Raw genomic sequence first — 20,000 nt, 5'->3', positions numbered from 1 at the left:
AGCCGGTTTGCTGAATTTCATTGCGAGTCTGGCTCCCAGCGGAGCGTCTGACTCATGTTTACTACGCTGCCGATGTCACTCGCTCAGATGAGGACTCGTATATCACTGGTCTTCACGACAGCAGCTCATTAGTAGTTAAAACAAGCAATTACAACACGCATGTCAAGAAAATTTATGTTTAATGTGATTTCCCCTCCGAGGGTGTCCGTCCATTAAGAAACTCTGCATTCATCACACAGATCCTCCTGCCAGGGATTATCGTTTATAATAAGGGCTTCTCAAGCTTACAGACCCCTGCAAGAATCAAACGGCTTGATTTTAGGAGTCGCGGCTCCTTAGTATGCAGATAAAACAACACGAGATGAAACACGTCCCTGGAGGACCAGAACACGAGTGTGTAGAAGTAGTTTGGGCTTTATTTTCCACTCGCTCTGCGGATTTTTAGAAATGATACGTTTAAAAATATGGGTTCTATTTCGAACCAGATTGATGTCACTGGAGAACCTTTCAACTTCTCCTTCTCTCTAGGTGTTTAGAACAAAAACAGCCTGGTGCTTTAAAGTCAGAGAAACCAAAACATTGATCTGAAGAGCTACATGAAATACTAAAAAAATCAAACGAGTTGCAGTCTTCAATGGTGGATGCTGGGGCGAGTTGTCACACTTTTTTAGCCTAATCAGTTATTTATTTATTTTCTACTGTAGTTGCGTCAAGTCAATTTCTACTCATTATTATCCAGGTCATATAATTAGAATATCACCAAAAAGTTTTTATTTATTTCACTATTCTATTCAAAAAGTGAAACTTGGATATTTTATTCATTCATTACACACAGGCTGATATATTTCGAATGTTTATTTCTTTTCATTTCGATGATTGTAACTGACAACTAATGAAAACCCTAAATTCAGCATGTCAGAAAATTAATGTAAGAAGTTTAAAAACAACCAGGACTCTTCCTAGATCTGGCCAAACTGAGCAACGGGTGGAGAAGATCTTTGGATATCGTGGTGACCAAGAACCTGATGGTCAATCTAGTTGAGCTTCATGATCGCGTGTGGAGATATCTACAGAAGGACAAACATCATGCAACACTTTGGGCTTTATGGTGGTGTGGCAAGACTCAATCCTCTCCTCAATAAAGACACAGGAAAAAACACTTTGAATTGGCAAAAAAAAAAAAGCACCTAAAGGACTCTAAGACTCTGAGAGAGAAGATCCTCTGGTCTGATGAACCTCGATTCTAAGCATTGTGTTTGAATGAAACCAGCTCTGCTCATCACCTGAAGAGGATCATTTCAAAGGAAAGTGTGCTGGAGTCTGTGGGGCTGTTTTTCAGCAGCAGGGACTGAGGGACTCATCAAAGCAGAAGGGACCCTCAGTCCAGCAAAATATAGAGATAGCTTTAAAGGAAAACCCAGTCCAGAGCACTCAGAAGCTCAGACTGGGCAGAAGGTTCACCTTCGAACAGAGCAATGACCCTAAGCGCACAGCAAGAGTGCTTTATAGACAACTCTGTGAATGTCCTTGAGCGGCCCAGACACAGCCTGGGATTGAACCCAATCATATATCTGGAGAAACCTGAACATGTGCATCTGCCCCCATCCACCCTGACAGATCTTCAGAGGAGAAGAGTGGCAGATAATTGACACAAGCTTGCAGCATCAAACAAAAAGGACTGTAAACATACTTCAGTTCAATGTTTAATTAAGGGTATGAATACTTATGCAACGTGCTTATTGTATTAATGTACTTTGTATATATATATATATATATATATATATATATATATGTGTGTGTGTGTGTGTGTATACACACACATACTATATAATAATTTCAGTAATAGTAATAAAAATTGTAATTTAATGTATATGTAATTGTATTGTAAAAAGTCATTCTAAAATGCATTATAGTCTATTTGATAGCTATTTAGCAAAAAAATTTAAGAAAAAAATATAACTTATGATATTTAAATATTAAAATTTGGCTACTATGTCTAAATAAATAATCTAAAATTATTTATATATTCATTTGAAATAATATATTTAATTAAAGTGTTTAATTTAGCCAAAATAAAGACAATATATCTGATTAAATAATATGAACAGCATTTATTTGAAACATTCTAAGAAAATGTGAAATATTATTATAGTCAATTTAATTGATACTCAGCAAGATGTAAACATAATACAAAATATGATGCTATTTAAATAAAATATATACAATATATCAGATGAAATAATATTATAAATGTAAATTTAAATGTATTTGACTCAAGTTCTAGTCTGCTAATGATTAAAAATGTCATGATGAAAACTGTAGATAACTTTTTGATTCATTTTAGATTACTAGATTATCTGTACTGTATACAAAAATACAGAAATAAAGAAAATATGTTCCGCTCTTCATTACAAATAACATAAATTAGTTTACTTCAGATTACATGTAATCAGTTACAGCTGCTCTAATGCTATTGTGACAACTTGCCTCAACCTGTCATCCTAAACAACAAAAAATAATACGTGGTCCAAGCTCTCAGTTACTTTTTATACAATTGCTTTCACTTAAAACCTGCTCCTTACTGGGATAAAGACTCTGTGACAACTAGCCCCGGTTTCCCCTATACAGGAAAAAAGAAAAGGGTTGATTGTATTTTGTAAATCTAAAGTGCCGCACAGACCCAACGAGGGCCCTTTAAGCATGTATTTCCAGTATCATGTGACTTTCTTCGCAGCATTTTGGTTTAAAAATAGCATGAAGCAAGCGAGCGGTAGATCCAGAAGAAAATGACTTAACGCCACGCATTTGATCGGGAAGGCTTTCAGAAGTCACACAGTCTCAGGCGTCCGGATAAACCCCAAAAACACATACTACCACCCGCGGATCAGCTTATGATAATCTCAGCTAGTGCTGAATTATGAATGCTGCACAAATGTGAATTTCTGTGTAGAGTTTCAGGCCGTGTCTGACTGGCTTTTGAGTCAGAAAGAGTTGTATGCAGCGGCGCGGGGAAATTTCCGACCTGCCGGACCATAAAACAGGTTAAAGCGCCGCTGAGCTCAACACACACCTACGTATATTAAGTTACAAAGCAATTCTCTTTGTTAACTTGTACCGGCAGCGTCAATTAATATTTATTCGTTGCATACTTCATATGTACTGCATAGCAGAGGGAATTATGGAGCAGATGGAAAACGTCTCGGTGAAGAAGTTTCTCACAGTAATTATATCAAAGCAGTTTTGATGCTAGAAAAAATGTCACATAATAATACGTTCATATGGACGGAATAATAAACCATGGAATGCATTATGCATGCTTACAAAATAAAAGTTTTCGTTTCTAAATACGTAGACATGCATTTATATATTTATATAAAAAAATATATTTAAATGTATATACATTTATATAATCATATTCTTATGCTATTACATGTATTTAATATATAAACATAACATATTTTGTCTTAAATATATACATGCATGTGTTTCTATTTATATATTTCTATTTATAGATAAAAATATACATAGTACACACACATACACAAACTTTTATTTTGGATGCATGAGCACTCGTATAAACATAATATATATTTTTTAAATCTATATGTGCGTGTGTTTGTATTTACAATATATATATACACACTGTACGCACACATATATTATGTAAACAACTTTTATTTTGGATGAAATTAATTGTACTGGGATTAATAATATGAATTAATCATAATGCATTTTAATGTTGTTTGATTTAAATATCAGTATTTATTTATTGTTCAAATTAATGTTGTAATAGACTATCCATGCTGCATTTGATATTTTGTTTGTGTAATTTATATATATATATATATATATATAATTTTGGTTTTAAAAATCATTATGGATGCGTAGAAAACAATAAATTGATATTTATTAGTACTGTCAAACAATAAATGGCATTCCAAAATAAAATAAAAAATTTATTTACCGTATGTGTGTATTTATATATACATAATAAATATACACAGCACACATACACATATATTATGTAAGCAAAAAAGTTTCGATTCATCTTTTGGCGGCACTAATATCCACTGCATACTTCATCTGTGGTGCACTTTATTATTTTTTTTTGCTAGTGGACTCTTTGTGAACTAGCAGCGCCATTTAACAATATGAACTAGTATTATCCGTTGCACAGCAGAAGGAATTAAGAAGCAGATGGAAGGCATCTCAGTGAATCTCAAGTTCTTCCCAGCAGTGATATCAAAGCAGTTTTGATGCTGAAAAACAAAATGTCACAGAAGCATGAAAACAATGCATCGATACAGACAGAGTCATAAAACATGAAATGCGTCGTCTCATATGCATGTAATTGATGTTTGTTTCATGCACGTTGCGGCATCCGAGCACGTCTCCATATAAAATGCATGCCTCTCTGCTGTATTTATGTATTATGTATGGCTGGTCGTCACGGGGATGCGTCTTGACGTTCATGCACACCTTGTTAGATAACGTTGCTTTGAGTTAATCTGATGGCCGCTGATGTTTTCTGATGTCTCTACCCGCATTGTGCTTCTCCCGTGTCTTAGAAGAGAATCTGTCATCATGACATTTTTCCTTAATTGTTCTGCATTGTTAAACGGAGCAGTTGTGTGCAGCCTTCAGCTGCGTCGTGGCCCGGCTGTCAGGTGTGTTTACCCGAGATAAAGGCTCGGATCAAAGGCAGATGCGCAGTCGCTGACAGTGTGCTGCTCGGGGAGTTTGCTCAGTAGTTTCTGTGTAAGTTTGAATAAATAATGTGGGCAGATTGGATGTAGCCACCCATCAGATCGTTGCAGAGCTCTGGCGGGTCTCAGACACGCGGGGCTTTGGAGGAGGTTAGCAGCGTAATGCTCGGTGAGATCTCCACAAACCAGCATGCGAGTCACTTTTGGTCACGCTACCATGAGATTCGAGAAGTACTGAAACTGGTGTGCTCTGAATTTTCAAGATTTTAAAATTGTACGTTTTTGATCTAAAGCCTTCTGCTTAAATGCGTTATTTATTTATTATATATTTATTTTAAAATTATTAGATTTATTTATTTACTATAACAATTATAATTATTATTATATTATAGTTGTATGTATTATGCATTATAAATGTAATATAATATTAATAATATTAATATTTTTTAATATTAATAATATGTTTTTATTTGGTTGTTTTGTATTTGTTTACATTTATTTGTTTTTCATATTTTATTTTATTTATATATAATATATTATAAGAAAAAAATTACTATTATTATTTTTTGTTTAATTTAATTTTTATTTTATTTTCATTATTTGCTTTTATTTATATATATATATATATAAGAAAATATATATATATATATATATATATATATATATATATATATATATATGAATTCCTTCAGTCCCACGCTTAATCACATGTGCATGACATGAATGTTGAAAATGTAAAAATCTAGATTTATTTGCATTTAGAGTGCTGCTGATTGCATGAAGTGGCTTGTCAGAATCAATATGAAAAGATGGAGATGCAGTCATTGAGGGAAGTCTCTGAAGAGCTCATCACTTGTTCTGTTTTACCAATTATTGGACACAGAAACCTATCCGAATGCTTGCTATTGGCTGAAGCGGTTGCTAGCCCGTCCAATCAATGCAAAACCACGAGCTGTATACGGAAACATTGTTAATGATTGTGTAGAGCAATGAATGAATTGGCTTGCATGCAGAGAACAAGAGGCCAGCGCAAAAACAGATGCGCTCACACATGTACAATCTGCTCGTGTTATAGATGCACATTCACAAACTCTGCCTCAACCCAAACATGTCAGCACCAAGCAGCATATACAACACATATTAATTCCATAATTGAACACATTTCTTAGTAAAAGCGGCTATTGAATGAGCAAAAAACTGTTTTTATCAACCTGGAATGGATTGAATTGTGAAACATTGTATGAGAATGTCTTTTTTAATTATTATTATAATAATTTTCACTTGTTTTTTAATATGTAATTTATTTACTTATAATTTAGTTTAATATATTTTTGTTTATTGACATTTATAATTATTTTAAATGGTTTTATTTGTTGTAAATAACAGTTTATTTTGTTATGATTTAATTTTATTTACTTTTATGTCTTTGTTTCACATTTATTTGTTTTAGTTATATATGTTTTATGTATTGTTGTTATTATATAATATATATATATATGTGTGTGTGTGTATATATATATATATATTTTTTTATTTTTATTTTTTTTTTATATATATATATATATTTAACTTTGTTTTATATATTTTTTGTGCATTTATTCATGTGTGTTTAATTTTATTTATCTTTTTAGCATTTATTATTTTTAAATATAAATATTTAATGTATTGGCGTTAGTAGTAGTATTGAAACGAGTGCCCCCGTTTTTTTGTTTTGTTTGTTTTTTTGTTTTTTATCACGTTGCATTGTTCAGCGACTTAGATGAACCCGTATTAGTGTGTTGTGAATCGTCAGTGTCTGTTGTTTTCATCTCTCGCACCGAGGTTCAACTCTTCTCTGACTGTGTGAAACGGTTTAATAGGCCCTCAGCAGCTGTTGCGAGAGAAATGAGGTGATTGTTGGCTTGTCACTTCGTTTCTGCGTCCTCAGATAAGTCTGAATATGTAAAAGTGATATTAAACGCTGTGAGGTTTTATCACGGCGCGGGCCGTGCGTGTGATGAATTAGCGTCATTAGCGCCGCTCTCCCGGCGTCATTTACATTTGGAGGTGTTTCTGGAACCGGCGAGCAAATTGTAAAAGCAGAGCGGAGATGAGCGTGGCCTTCGTATCTGTCAGGACGTTATGCCTTCCTATCAATCAAAAACGCCTCTCTGGCGTCCTGTGCTCATTTCCTTCTGCATTATAAACTCCAGGAGGGTTTCGGGAAAAATCGATTCATTTGAGGAGAGCGTTTCGGTTCAGTTTGTGGATGTTTCATTGCTCAGGTGTCGCTCTTTCAGAGCTGTGCTTATTCTTGAGTTTTACAGAGGCTTATTAAGAGAAATAAAGCCGAAAGAGAGAATTGACATTGAGTTATGTGCTGTAGATAAAGCTGTGTGGAGTGTGGAGAGAATCGGAGAAATTAAAAGTTGATCCTGAGATTTCTGATTCAAGCAGTTTGAGAAGTCTTTTTAATCTAGAAAAACTAAAACTAGGTTGTGAAAGTCTGAATAAAAATGAAAGAAGGTACAGTAAACCTGTCTTTTTCTCGCGGTTTTGAAGTCTTGCAAAGTTTGCATCTCGCAGTTGCAAGAATCTCAGAATTGAGATAAAATTATTATTATTATTATTTTTTTATGCTATAAATAGGCTTCCATATATTTTTGTATAGAATAAATGAAATTGGTTTTATTGACAAAAACATTATAATAAAAAAACACTTTTAAAACGGAAATAATAGAAAGAATTAATAAAAATATATATTCACCATTTCATGTAGTATTTGCTTTTGAAACCGTTTATACATTAAAAATATATTTAATATTTAATAATACATAATATATTTTAGTTTTTCTCCGATGATCTGTATTTGTTCTTATCCCTTGGTTTTTGCACATGATATTGTTTTATTGTATAATAAGTTCACTTATCCTTTATATATATTTCTTTATATTTTTTTATATTTTATATATATATATATATATATATATATATATATATATATATATATATATATATATATATATATATATAATCTTTTTTTTCTTCACTTATATACTCTTTATATATTTCTTAAAAAGTTGTCTCCTATTCCGTTTAATCTCTTATTTATAATGCCTGCACTTTTTCTTCTTTCTTTTTCTTTTTCCCTTTCTTAAGTTCTTAGACGCCGGACGGTTGTAAAAAAGCATTTCACTGCATGTCGTACCATGTCTGTCTGTGTATGTGATCCGTGGATTGTCCTTCACTCTCCAGTTCTTCTCACAGCGCACTGATAGCGCTCACACAGCTGTCACACATCACATGCTCACCTGAATCACGTTACACGCAGTATTTAAGTATCGTCCAGCACGTAAGCGATAGCTACACTGTGGAGCCCAGTCCTGGTTTTCCTAGACTAGTCCTAGTTTTGCCTCTCCTGCCTTTCCTGTGTTCTTCTTGTACCTCTATTGCTCTCGTCTCTGGATCTCCTCTTTAGTTGTGTTAGCTGTCGACTGACCCACACTCGTTTTGGATCATTCTCTTTGCTGTTGTCTGAGTTTTTCGATATAAGTCTGCAAGCGGATCTGCGCGCCTCTTGTCTCGTCGGCTCCAGGACGAAAAATAGAGCAGCTAAAAAGACTAAAAATAATGATAATAATTTGTTTGTATGTGTCTTCTGCTCAAGAAAGCTGATTTTATTTAAATAGAATAAATGCAGTACAAATGGTGAAATATTATTGCAATGTAAAATATCTATTTTCGATGTTGCTGTAATTTATTCCTGTGATCGAAGCTGAATTTTCTGCAGCTTCAGCGGCACACGATCCTTCAGAAATCATTTTAATATATGCTCATTTATAAACACGTAACATATCGTCGAATCGTTGATTTGGGAAAGCGACAGCAGTAAAAAAAGGGTTGCGCTAATGTTGTAAAGAGTAGCTGAGCTGCTTTCTGCAGACCAGGTCCGTTTGAAGTCAGCTAGTCGTCCATTACGCTGTGATTGGAGCGTGACTGAACCGAGAGCCTCCGTACTGCGTCAGGATCTTCTCCACAATCGGCGGCAGCGGGACGAACGGTCTTTCTATCGATCAGCGGCTCAAACGGTCTCCAGTTCTGTTTTCCTCTCTGAAAACAGGGGGGAAAGAAAAGAGCCAGAAGGACACACATTTTAGAAAAAATGACAAAATCACGACTGCCGAGCTGTCACAGGGCCCAGAGCTTTCACCATACAGTACTGTGATATGAAAATGAGACGCTGTTCCTCTGAAATATGACTTCAGAATGATGTATTAGAGAGAAGATGATTGCAGTAATCGAGTTCAGGCGTCTGCTCGCAGTTCGTGTCTTTTATGCATTTTATACATACACGCTATATAGAGCTTAATTTTTGTTTTGGTTATGAATACTAATATATATATATATATATATATATATATATATATATATATATGTTTTTCATTTTTATTTTATATATTTTTATACTTTTTTTGGTTTTATATAATTATGTATTATTGTTTTTCATTTTGATATAATTATGTGAGATTTTATATAATTATGTATAATAATATAATTATAATGTATTTAATGATGCTCCTTTCGTTATTGTCTTTTCTTTGTACATATTAGATTGTTTTTAGATTGTTTTATGTTAGTATGTAATATTTTATTTTATTAATGCTTTTATTTTTATGTGTGCATATGTATGTGTGTGCATATATATAGATATATATATAAATACAGAAAGATATATATAGATAGAGAGAGAGATAGAGAGATATAGATAGATAGATAGATATATAGATAGATATATATATATATATATATATATATATATAGAGAGAGAGAGAGAGAGAGAGAGAGAGAGAAATATATATATATATATATATATATATATATATATATATATATATATAGATATATATATATATATATATATATATATATATATATAGATAGATATATATATAGATATATAGGATAGATATATATAGATGGACAGAACGTGACAGGAGTATTGATGCAAGAAAATTCTCTTTGAAACCACAAGAACAAATTATGTTAGAAATTGCATTAAAATAGAAAACAGTTATTTTTAGTAGTAAAAATATTTTAACAAATGCAACTGTTTTCGCTGAACTTTGCATCAGCTTCAAATGTGCAGTTTTTTTAAAGGTGCGCTAAGATGTTTGAAAGCACCAAACACACACATGCCCATAGGCCAGCGGGACCACAACATTTTATAAACCAGTAGAAGTCAGCAGTAAAAAACTCACCAACACTAAAGCGCCCTTTTAGACCAAAGTCATGCTTTTTCTCTCAGAAGCATCTTAATGCACGGAGCCCTTCTCAGATGAAAGCGTGCTGTGAGCCTATATGAGACGTGGAAATGAATGTGTTTTATTGTGATCTGATCTGAAGAATGAATCAGATGCAGGTAATCACGCTGGCTGAGTCATGATCAGGAGGGGGTGTTCTGACCTCTGTGTGTGGGTTTAAATATGGTCATAAATTAAAGGCTCATAAATTGTATAACAGTAAAAGTCAGTGGGCAGTAGTACCATAAATAACAGATTCTTAGACACCAGTGAAGATACAGAGATACAGGCTAGTTTATGAATGAATGATGCACAATAACATCTATATATATATATATATATATATATATATATATATATTTGTGTTGTTAAACCGAGCCTATAGTTAACAAAGATCATAAATCTAAATGTGGTAATGAGGAATAACTTCATTTTAATAAAGCTAATCCCACCCTGGGCGCAGTGAGCGTTCTCTCATTTATATTGAAGCGTTATGTTTATTTAGTTTTAAATATTTGTATTTATTTTCTGTCTAATTACTCATTTATTAATTTTTTGGTTTTTTTTATCATAGCTCCCGAAATGATCTCCAATCCCGTTTTCCTCACTAAACGGGTCCAGAAGGACGTATTTTAGCAAAAATGACAGCATCGCAACTGCAAACCCCATCAAAGGGCCCAGAGCTTTCACCGTGACGACTCTCTGATATGAAAATGAGACGCCGAATATGACTTCAGAATGATGAATTAGAGAGAAGATGATTGCAGTTCGGGCGTCCGCTCACAGTCACAGTGTTTTATACATTGAACTCACGCCATATATATATATATATATATATAGCCTCAGAAGCTGATTATACAAACCAGGACAATTATGTTCTTGATGTATATTATTCAGTACACACTCTGGGAATAACTATTACCATAAAAGTAATAGAAAGCGTTATTGTACTCCCGTGGGAAAGCAAACAAGAGCCATTTGCAATAAAACTAGAGGAATAATGTAGAGAATATCTCACGCAACACGCCGCTTTCGCTTTAAATAAGTCGGCTTTAACGCTCACATATAGAAATAAAACGCTGGCTTTTATTGAAATCGGGTCACCTGACCGTGGGTTTCATGTGGAGAGAAATGGGTCAGCTTTTTTTTTTTCTGTAGGTAAAAGCATTTTAAACAAGCTTGAATTTCTTATGAAGTTGAATAATAAACGTAAAGCTGGATGGGCTTTAAAAACATCTTCAAGTGCCCCAATTTCAGCGCTAATGTGCAGGAGCTGCATGTCTCGCTGGCACTCGAGTCAACAGGCCATTTTTAATACATCCTCCACTTATATATATATATAGTGCTATACGTGTTATTTAAGTAAATTAGTATTAGTATCTCTCCTCTCTTTGTTTTTCAGCTAATGCGAACAATTATTTCCACATTTCACTTTCACTATTCATGTCTTTTCCATTTTTCTGTCCTAGTTTTTTTGTTTAATTACATATTTCATTCAGAAATGCCATATAATGGAAGTCAAATGTGTTGTTTTTTGATGGATTTTAAGCCCATTAAGATTCTAGTCCCGTCAAACTATTAATTCCATCCGAAGTTATCGTTTGCGCATATTTTATGTGTGCGTTTCTCTGTGTATTTATTATGTATGTGTAAATGCATACATATACAGTGTATATTTTGATATTTTGTCTATATTCATATAGTTCAGATTATAAGTATATTTAATGTATAAAAATAACACGTGATTCATCATTTGACAGAACTACAGAATACAAATAAGAATATTTTTCTTGCATCTCTATTATTTATTTTTAGTTTTTTATTATTGTCTGTTATTAATGCTATTATGATTATCATTATTGTCTATTTTGCCTTTAATTTTTGTCCCTGCTTTTCGCAGTGCCAACGAGATTTTTTAACCTTGTAAAAGTCTTTCATTCTTTTCTTCCCTCCCCCTTCCCAGTATGATTTATTAATTAGTTTTGCATCAGATTTATTGTATAATATGTCTTATATAAGTTCATTTACTGTCGATTCAGCTGGAATAGAAAGGCTAATGTTCCTGAGGGTCCTGTGCGGTACTTACTGTACGTTCTGTGCTCTCCTGCGTTTGTTTGATTAAAACAAAAAAAGCAGTAAAATTGTGTTATATTATTAATATTTCAAACAGCTGTCTTCTTTGTGAATATATTGTAAGCTGTGATTTATTTTTGTGAACCGCTGCTGGATTTTTCACCATCATTACAGTGTCACACGGTGCTTCAGGAATCATCTTGATTATACTGATTAACATTTCTGATTATTATCAATGACGAACACAGTTGTTCCGCAGATATGTTTTGTTTGAGGAGTTGGTTCTGATGTGTGTTTCTGTGTGTCCGCAGAGAGCTGCGATTCTCCGCTGGTTTCTTCCCTGCCTCAGTCGTCCTTCACCAGTTCAACAGAGCTGTCCAACAGTCACGGGCCGGGCTTCGCCAAACTCAACCGCAGAGACGGTAATCCAACACCTCCGGTCTCCATTCATCATTCGCACCTAGTCCTCGTGATGGCCGATGTCGATGGCTGCCGGGGCGATTCTCGGGAAACCGTTCGCATTTGTAGTTTTCGTGTTATCAGGAAATCAGTCTTCCAGTTATCCAATTATCGCGTCTGAAGTAAAAAAAAGAAACTTAATCAAAAGCTAACCCTGTAGCACATGTTTAGTTTGAGGTGATCGGTATCATTTGAACTAGATATGCATGAGCAGAACTCTAAATTCAGCTGTTTTGTGAAATAATTACTTTTACATGGGCAGATCATCATTTTATCATCAGCCAGAGTTAAGCCAGAGGAAAATGTTGTGCTTTGTTTTTATCGACGCTGTCTGTTGATGTGGTATCAATCATTTTATATTCACCCGCTAATCTGATTGATTGGTTTCTTATACATCCCTTTATCCCGCTGGTTCTTTTCTATGTGGAGAGTTCACCAGGATAATAAAACTAAAAGTATTACCGTGGAGCTGCTTGGAAAGGATATCTGTAGTTTAAAGCACTATTGAAATAATCTAAACTGAACTAATTCTGAAATTAAACAAATTAAAAAAAATTAAATAACTATTAAAATAAAAATAAAAGCTTTATTTCTGGTTAAAAAAATACAACATTACTCATTTGAATATATTTTAAATCTTGTAAATGACAAAAACGTAACCCGCTTTGCTAAAGCTTTTGACAAAAACAGAAAAAGCTGATTCAAAATATTAATAAAAATACTTTTTACGTTACTTTAATGCTATAAAAAAGTAAAGCGTGCTGTTTTTTTAACCAGTTTTATTTTAGATCAGTAGATTCTATGTTAGATCGATGATATAGTTTTTGTTCATATTTTAAATTACATTCTATTTTTGTTTCATGTCTTGCCTTTGATTCTAGTTTACATTTTAGCAAATTATAGAGACATTTTTAATGTTATTATTAATATTTTTAAAAACATTTGTTTTATATTTGAAGAGTGAGTGAAGAGTTCATGCAAAAAAAACTAATTTAATTAAACTAATTAAAAAAATAATTTTCAAATATAAATAGGTTTTTTATTAGCATCTCAATAAGAGTGTTTTTCTTTTTGCAAATATATTTATATTTAAATATATAAATGGACTGCGGTCCCCACAAGAGAAAAACATACTCAAAATAGTAAAAGGTGTTTTTCTGTAAGGGGGTGGGTTTAGGGGTAGGTTTGGTCAATATAAAAGTAAGAGAAGTCTATAGAAAGGAATTGTGTGTGTGTGTCTCTAACAGTCTACAGTGGCAGAAAGAACATACAGTGTGTGACATGTTGATAATTCATTGAAAATGCAACTTGCAGGTCATTCTAGCCAATTTTTCCGTGCAAAGCCTCGTGGGTCACGTCACGTCTGATGACTGAGCATCTGGCATGGTTTGAGGCAGCTCGTCAGCGTCATTCAGATTCGGCGGTTTTATCGCATTAGCGGCGCTTGTGTCGTGGCATTCGGCGTATCAGTGAACGCATCCCTCTCGAGGCTGACAGGTGACCACATTACAGCTGAGCTCAAAGAAGGGCCCGCCTCGCGCTTCAAGAGCTTAAAGAATCGTTTCAGCCCATTAAAGCCGCAGCAGCGCAGTTTTTAGTGCAAACATGTTTCCTCCAGGAACGACAGCATTAATGACCGGAGTAGGTGGAAGTGTAATTGTTGTTCCTCGTGGAAAATAGCCTTCAAAGGTACGATGCACACGCACACGCGCGCCTGTGAACAAACAAACAAGCACACACACACACACACACACACACACACAGTGTAGGAGGCTCTGAGAGCAGCGCTTCAAAGACTGCGGCGCCCGGTCTGATGTTTCTGCTTAAAGGCCGCAGAGAAAAAACATAGAGGCTGCAGTCGCCTCATCCGCTCACCTGCCCGCTAGAGACTGACATCAAGCTCTGAATAAAACCAACACAACACCCCGGACTCTGTGAGAGAGAGAGAAGGGCTTCTGGTTTGCAAAGTCTTGAATTTTAAAGAGAGAGTTCACACACACTCAAAGCTGTGGTCTTTGGTGCACTCTTCAGAGTCGAAAAAGCCAAAAATATTAACATCCATCCTTACTGACTGATTACAGTAAGAATGATTTTTTTTTGTAATGAGGCATCGTCTAAATAATAATTTTATCACTCCATAAAAAAGCCATCAAAGTCATGCCAGGAAATAAAATAGTTTTTGCTTTAGTTTTTTTTGTATGTTGAATAAAATCAGGCAAGGTATGTATAACCGAATCTCTCGGTGAAAACCTGCAGAATACAGATAGCAATCAAACTTCGGTGTGTGTGAGTGCTGCTGAAGTGGAAATTTTGAGAAAAACAGCCTTTAAGGATATGTATTGTAATAGAAGACGGAAATAGATGGAAGTGCTATAAAAACACTTAAATTTTGAATGTTTGGATGCCTGAAAAAAAAGACAAAAATCTCTAAATTTGCAGGTGCATGAAAAACAGCGTATATAGATAAATAGAAACAATAAAAGCCACTGTTATTTCTTTCTGTGTGTGCTTTGAACTCTTCTCGTCTTTACCGTAAGTGTGTTGACCTGATCCAGAAGGAATCTCAAACCATTCGTCATTAATAAAAATTAAAACAGAAAATGTAAAACTAAGCATTCAAAATATGAATGAAACTATTTTAAAATAACCTTAGCGTTATATTATTGCAATGCATATTATTTAGCTTTGATCAATTGCAACTACATTTATGTGCAACATTATAAAGTCAGTGTAAACTCATCTTTTATTCATTTTGACGAGATACAGTGTAAACCTAGTTAATTCAAATTACTTTTCAGGTAACTTCTGTTGGGTTTTCTGGATCATATCTGTGAAATCATTTGCTGAAACCTGACAAAAAGAGGAGGCAATTATAACCGTGCTCCTTATTCACAAATGTTGAAATTATTGTTTAAGAATGAAAATCGATTTGAGGAATCGGTCCCATAATCGCTAAATTCCCTACGATTCCCATCCCTGGGACCCAGACGTCCCATCAGCCATCACTCCACGAACGGGTCATTGTCTAGACACTAGATGTTTGTCTTCTTCTGTAAGTACTTCAGGCTAAATTAAATGCCAAGATATTTGTGGCTCTATCAGAACCATGTGCGATTTCAGAAAATCAATAGAAATCTTAAAGCAGCGCCGTATAGGACTCGGACTAAAGGTCAAACCGGGTGTCACGTAAAAGTTGGAAGCTTGCGGAAAATAACAAATAGTCTGAGATTCCTCCGGGCTGGTGTGTGGATGAGCTCAACGCACACTTACGGTTTGAATCCCGAAACCCTCGTACATCAAATAGCATTTACTTCCAACAAAGATGCATTCGACTTTTCAACATTTAAGAAATTAGCTCGAAATACACCGTTCACCCATAAACGCGAATTGTCAAACTCGTTCAGGTTTGACTCCCTTCCTAGCTGCTTTGGTTTTTAGTATCATTGATATACTCTTATTCTGGGGATGTAGTGATGCAACCTGAGCCGGTTGAAAATCAATAAAACATGTGATGATTGGAGTTGCTTGATATGTTAAACGAGCTGTTGGGGAGGTTTAGTTGATGTATATCTCTAAGGGGAGCCGACTGCTTTTAAAGAAGTGGAGGTGGTGTTTTCCTCTGTATAATGCATTTAAAGTAGTGTTTAAGCGCAGCTGCTTTGTTTACAGTTATACTCTGTGCCCTTTCTGCGCTAAAACACAGGTTCAATACGTAAAACCCTGGCACGTTTTAGTATGTTTATTGCGTGTATTGCAGCGGTTCAGAATTAAAATATATCCAAAATATATCCTGTTGCTAAAAGTTAATGCTCTATCATGTTGGAAATATGCCCTACACCAACCCAACCCTAAACATATAGTGTTAACAAACGCAAAACTGATTAAAAAGTTCGTCTATGTACACCGTGAGCTACAGAACAAACCTACCGCCTATGAAAACACGTAGATGTGAAGCTGTGTGAGGATAACATTCAGCCTAATTCATTTCATGAAATGATTTCCAGTGAATGGCGATCCTCTGACTTCCTAAAGCTACAGTTCTGCTCATTCCACAGATGTTCACATATAAAGAGTTGATTTGCGAAACCGAATTGATATCAATCAAACAGCAGTTGGGTGCTTTCGGTTAAGCTATAATGACTCAGATACAGGTTATTTTGGTTTTCTGTGCAGAAAAAGTGCTCTCGTCGCGCTTCATAAAAGGCAGGCGGCCACTGATGGCAGCTGGACTATTATGGCAATGTCTTTTTATACTTTGCTAAACCTTGACAGTGTAATTTGCTTGGCAGTCAATGAGACCGTATAGGGCTGGGTATCGAGAACCTATTCCAAATTTCAGATAACCAGGTATTCGCCTTTCGATTGTGCGAATGAGTCCGGCGTTCGCATTTTTATTAGATTTAAAATGATTTAAGTGCAGCCCGGACTGTGTCCATTCCTCTTAATTGCTCTTTAGCCTGCGGATTTTTCAAAATATTTAGCTGAATGCTTTTCAAAAAGACACAGAATAAATATTCGATGACTTTTAAAGTTTTTTAGATTTTTTTTAAAATACGTTTTTTATTGAAATCGAAACTGGGAATCAATAAGCAGAATCAAAATTGATCAAATTCAAACGATACCTAACCCCATGGGACATGAAGAACGAATATTAATTTTGGGGTGGAGTAACCATTCAATTCTAAATGATTCATGTGCTTTGATTCAGTTGAAAGAAGTGACTCAAAAGAGTCATTTGTTTGGGAATCAGACTGTATGTTTTTACGGCTTGGATTCGGTAGCGCTTGCATAGATAGATATAATTTCTGTGTGTTGTGGAAGAATTAGCCATGTTTGTCCTCCAGACATGAACGATTCCTCACTTTACTTTACTTTAAGCGATCAGATGCACCATTTCCACCTGTTGAAGGTGAAAAAACCCTACAGAAGCACACTGAAGAGCGTCCAGAAGATCACCGGCTCTTATCATATTATACACAGACCCCATTTTCCAGCTATCCAGTTAATCAGTCTCTTGATAACTTGTAAACATCGTAAGCTCCCGGACGGCTGCATTCAAGTCCAAACACCATTATTAGAGCAATAATGAATTTGCGAGACGTCCATTTGTGGTGTTTTTTTCCCGTTCGAATGCCTCCAATCACAGGCTGGATTACACGCTGTATTTCATTGCCCGAACCTGCCGGGATGTCGGAGCAAAGCTCTTTGAATCATGGGATAAATAAGCGAAGCATTCTCATTTATACGGCAGCTTGTGCTAATTCCCAGAGCGCCGGGCGGCTCTCGCTGTGAAGAGCACTGGGTTTCTCTGAAACCTTCCTCTGAGTCGGTGTCATTAGCTGTCGTTTAAATCGGCGGCTGTTAGTCTATCAGCAGGTATAATTGTTCCTCGCCACGTCGCAGATAAATACATAGATATGAATACTGTGCGCAGGGTTTAATTAGAATGCAAATGTGATTGTGTTTCTGGTGATGGCCGCTACCAATTTTAGATGTTATCCGCAGGATCTAACAGCCACTGTATATTAAAGCAAAAGAATACAACTGTTACAGGCGCACAGCGCTTCCTTTTGCATTACATGAAAAGCGTGCATTTTTAATATGTCGAATTTTTAAATAGATAAATAATAAATAACAAATAAACATGCACATTACAAATACGTTTTATTTATTTATTTTTAACTGCATGTAATTCGTTTTAGATATTTAATTACAAATATACACAGCAGTGCTTTTATCTATAAATTGTAAAAATATATTTTTGAGCTAAACATATAAACCACGTGAGTTTATGTCAGTGCAAAATTATATTTAGTGCTGTCGATTTAACGATTTACATAAAATAATAAAAGTGAATAAATAATAAATAAAATAAATATATAAAATAAAAAAATAAATAAAACTTTTTCTATATATACATAATGTTTATAGTGTTTGTATTGTCTTTATTTATTATGTATTAAAACACATACAGTATATATTTACATATACATACATTTATATATTGTATTATATTTATTTATTGATGTTATATATATATATATATATATATATATATACAATATATATGTACATAATTTGTTTTATTGAATTAATTGAATTGCTCTGTAATTTTAATGTATAAAAGAGAGAGTATTATTATTTTCTTAATTTAATTAATTATTTTCCATTTTCTTTGTTCTTTTTCTTTTCTTTCTTTCTAATGTTTTTTTTTTTTTTACTTAAATGATTTACCGCTGTTGTGTATTTCACGTTGTGCTGCACTTGAAAAAGCTGCATTTTAGCGCATGGCCAAATTATAATAACTATAATTTACTCTTTCTCATGTTTGGCTTTCAACATGCAGATTAAACAGTCTGGCATTTAGATCTGCAATCAGCGTGAAAAAGAGCAAATTAGATCGGTATGAAATTCTAATTATAATCCTTTCAGATGAACTCAGCAGATGCAATTAACCAAAAAAAGGAGTTATTTCACTTCATATCCTCTTGTTACCTTTCTGTTTTTCTCTGGAGTCAGGTGGCAGCTTTCCAGATCTATTTGTGTTGCATTAGCTTCATCAGATGCTCTACAATCAACGTTATAAAAGTCGCTTCTACTTTCATCAGGCGTTTCTGCTGATCCCGTCCGCTCTAAACTAGCTTTTGTCCTCGGCTCTTGCAGGTGGAGACGCGCTAAATAATTGATGAGATTCTGGCCAGTTCATTAGACAGACGTCGGCTCTTCTTCAGAGTTTGCTTTGCAGAACTTGTTTAAGGGCGATTTTCTGCTTTCTTTCATCATGTTAGTCGGTTATACGTTTCTTTCATTTTTCACTGAGTGGATGTGACAAATCAAATGTTTACTTGAACTGCACGTAAAAAAGCGTTTAAGCTCACCAGTGCTGCGTTTATTTGGTCAAAAGTACAATAAAAATTAGTCAAATATTATTACAATTTAAAAGAACAGAAAAGATCATAATAATAAACTGATGTACTGCTTCAGAAACTGACTGTAAAAAACAGGTGTGCTGCTTCATATTTGATGTAAACTTTTTATTAGGATGTAGTCAGGATTCTTCGATGAATAGAAAGTTAAAAAGAATAGCATTTATTTGAGATAAAAAAATATAATATGAATACAATTAATATAATAATTAATATTATGTTTATATATTAATAAGTACTTTATTATACTGTTATGAATAAGACTGACCACACATTTTCACACATATTTATTCTTAAATATTTTATCATATATATATATATATATATATATATATATATATATATATATATATATAAATAAAAAGTATATATATATATATATATATAAAAAAAAGTAAATATATATATATATATATATATATATATATATATATATATATATATATATATATATATATATATATATATATATATATATAATATATATATATATATATATATATATTATATATATATATATATATATAATAAAGTACTTAATATTAATATATATATAT

The 20,000-nt window shown here is 33.9% G+C and overlaps 1 pseudogene; it reads left to right on the top strand.

The window, feature by feature from the left end:
- LOC122333863 overlaps positions 1 to 20,000 on the top strand; it is a 111,119-nt pseudogene that overhangs the window by 13,291 nt on the left and 77,828 nt on the right.

This window comes from Puntigrus tetrazona, unplaced genomic scaffold (genome assembly GCF_018831695.1).
Source record: "Puntigrus tetrazona isolate hp1 unplaced genomic scaffold, ASM1883169v1 S000000400, whole genome shotgun sequence".
NCBI classification, from domain to species: domain Eukaryota; kingdom Metazoa; phylum Chordata; class Actinopteri; order Cypriniformes; family Cyprinidae; genus Puntigrus; species Puntigrus tetrazona.
Note: the sequence above shows the minus strand (reverse complement) of the source record. Positions and strands in the feature narration are given on the sequence as shown.